The sequence below is a fragment of the Hipposideros armiger genome, unplaced genomic scaffold (assembly GCF_001890085.2).
Source record: "Hipposideros armiger isolate ML-2016 unplaced genomic scaffold, ASM189008v1 scaffold_768, whole genome shotgun sequence".
In the NCBI taxonomy this organism is placed as follows: domain Eukaryota; kingdom Metazoa; phylum Chordata; class Mammalia; order Chiroptera; family Hipposideridae; genus Hipposideros; species Hipposideros armiger.
The window spans coordinates 74,732-77,924 of record NW_017732118.1 but is presented as its reverse complement, the minus strand read 5'-3'; the positions used below and the strand labels follow the sequence as shown (position 1 = coordinate 77,924).

General features: G+C 47.2%; 1 pseudogene; it reads left to right on the top strand.

Annotated features, from left to right (window-relative positions):
* The first annotated feature begins 1,048 nt into the window (after positions 1–1,048).
* On the top strand, positions 1,049–1,667 carry LOC109373984 (ferritin heavy chain pseudogene; annotated as a pseudogene).
* Positions 1,668–3,193: the final 1,526 nt, after the last annotated feature.

Sequence of the window (3,193 nt, the reverse complement as noted above, 5' to 3'; positions counted from 1 at the left end):
TAAAAAATTTTTTTTTAATAGACAATAACAGTATTGGAATCCTTGCACACTTCTGGTGGGAATGTAAAATGGTGCACCACTTTAGAAAACATTCTGGCAGTTCCTCAAAATATTAAACAGAATTATCATCTGACGCAGCAATTTTACTCCTAGGTATATACCCAAGAGAATTGAAAACATATTTCCACACAAAAAATCTATACACAAATGTTTATAGCAACATCATTCATAATAGCAACACACACACACACAAAAACAAACCCAAATGTCCATCAACTGATGAAAGGATAAACAAAATGTGGTATATCCGTGTAATGGAATACTACTCAGCAATAAAAATGATGAATGTTAAAAACAGTATACAGGGCCAGCTGGGTGGCTCAGTTGGTTAAGAGCTCGCTCAAGAGTTTGAGCTCTGAGCAACAGCGGTTCGAGGCCAGCCCGAGCTGAGCAGCCGCTAAGCTGCCAATAGGTAGCAGGATGGCTCAGCTAAAAAAAAAAACAAAAAAAACAGTATACAGTACTAAGTAAAAGAAGTCAGACACAAAAGGCCACATATTGTATGATTCCATGTATTTGAAATGTCCAGACTAGGCAAATCTATAGAGACAGAAAATCCATTAGGGGTTGCCCTACCCTGGGAGAGGTAGAAGTGTTATATATTTTTTTAATGGTCTCCAAACACAGCACAGAGTGGCACCAGGTTTCATGCTTCATCGAGGTTCGGATGGAGCCTAGAACACCCAGGCCCTGCCCTTCTGCCCGTGGGATCCCACCCCCCCGCAACCCCGTAAGGGACCTTCACTCCAACCCACCACACCGCTGCCCAGACCACTTTAAATGGGCCCCATTACCTGTCCCATCTCAGAGCTCACTGCTGCCAGCTGCCTGCTGCATAACTACAGACTACGCCTGTCTGGCTACCCTTGTAGTGCACTGCGAGGACGCACCGAAGCCCCGCTCTTCTGGCCCACACAACCTGCCCGTCAGACCCCACTTCCGCCGTCGTGGCCTTAGCACCCCCTGCCGCACCCCCGCGCCACCCACCATGTTGACTCCGCTGCCCTCGCACTTGCGCCATAACTACCACCCCGATTGCGAGGCGGCCATCAACAGCCAGATCAACCTGCAGCTCCACGCCTCCTACGTGTGGCCTTGAAGCACTTCGCCCAGTTCTTCATGCAGCAGTCCAGCAAGGAGAGGGAGCACGCCCACAGGCTGATAGAGCTGCAGAGCCAGCGCGGGGGCCGCCTCCGCCTGCACGACATCAGCGGGCCTGGCCGCAACCGCTGGGAGAACGGCCTCACGGCCATGGAGGGCGCCTTGCGCCTGGAGATGCGCGTGAACCAGAGCCTGCTCGACCTGCACCAGCTGGCCGCTGAGAAGAGGGACGCCCACCTGTGCGCCTTCCTGAGGAGCCACTGCCTGCAGGAACAGGTGGAGTTCATCAAAGAGCTGGGGGACCGTATCACCAACCTGCGCAAGATGGGAGGCCTGGAATCCGGCCAGGCCGACTACCTCTTTGACAAGCTCACCCTGGGCGACAGCGACAAAAAGAACTGAGCCTGGACTGCCTGCCCCAATGGCACGGGGTGACTTCCCCTGACCACGGTGTTGACCATGCACAGGGCAGTATAGCCCTTGCCAGTCGTTTAACCTTTTCCTTCAAGTTTTTCCATTTTTCCCAATAAAGTTGTTTATTAACAAATATCTTTAATTGATTTGTGCATGTGAGTGCGTGTGTGCTCGCACGTGCACAAAACCCTCACCTTTTAAGTTTTAAAACAGGTCTCCAGTAGCCTCTATGCGGATCCATGTCCCACCCAACATGCATCTCCGGATCTCCATGGATCGAGGGAGGAGGTACTCCGTGGGACCCTGGAAAACACAAAAGAATTCTTCCCCTTTTAAACACTGTGGTATGTGGGAGTGGGGTGAGGTGGGGCCCTGGTGAATGTGGGTGCAGGTGAATTAGTGAAAGTATAGAAACATGGCCTGAAAATCGAGATTGCAGTTGCCTCTGGGGAAGAAGTGAAGGAAATGGGACTGGGCAGGGCTTAAAATACAGGGGATCTTCAGCTTCACCTGAAACGTTTATGTCCATGAAGTTATGCAAATACTAGTAGTCTGGGGAGCAAGATGGGGTTTTTGGAAGTCTGAATGGTAGAGTAGCTCCTTCACAAGCTAACACTGACCAACACTGATAATGGCAAATGAGCCTTAGGCTGGATTTCCGGTAATCAGTGACTGACTTACCAAAGTCACCAGCGTCTGGCATACACGTTTGCAGGTACATAACATTCACTTATGTATGTTTAATTTCATGTGTGTTGTGTGTCCATGTGTATTTTCAAGTGTATAACATAGGGGTTAGACACTGATATAACTGATGAGGTGATCTCTCTGTCACGTCTAGTTTCCTGGTGATACCAAACAGAGTTATTACATTTTCTTATGCTGTATTTTATATCTGCATTACTCTTTTTTTGCTGCCAACTGGTACTTCTTAATCCCTTCACCTTTTTCACCAAGCCCTGCCAACCCCCATCCCATCTGACAACCATCAGATTTTCTTCTGTATCTATGAGTGTGTTTCTGTTTGTTTATTTTCCCCCCACATATACATGCAATCATGTGGTATTTGTTTTTCTGTCTCTGTTATTGCACTTGGCATAAGAATCTCTAGGTTAAACCATCTCGCAAATGGTAGCATTTCATTCCTTTTTATGGCTTAGTACTAGTCCATTACATATATGTACCACCTCTTTTTTACGCATTCATCTACCAATGGACACTTAGGTTGCTTCCATATCTTGTCTATTGTAAATAGTGTTGCCATGAACATAGGGGTGCATATATCTTTTCCTATTTGTGTTTTGTGCTTTTTGGATAAGTACACAAATGTGGGATTCCTGGATCATATGGTAGTTGTATTTTTAATTTTTTAAGGAACCTGCCATACTGTTTTGCATAGTAGCTGCACCAGTTTGCAATCCCAACAGTGCAGGAGGGTTCCTTTTGCCACATCCTCAGCAACACCTGTGGTTTGTTGATTTATTGATGATTGCCATTCTTTTTTTTAAAGATTTTTATTTGGGAATTGGGGGGAGGGGGACAGTGTTGGGGAATCGGGGAAGGGGAACAGACAGGTAGACAAATTGCTGTTTTGTTCTTCAGTCTAGTTGTGGAGGAC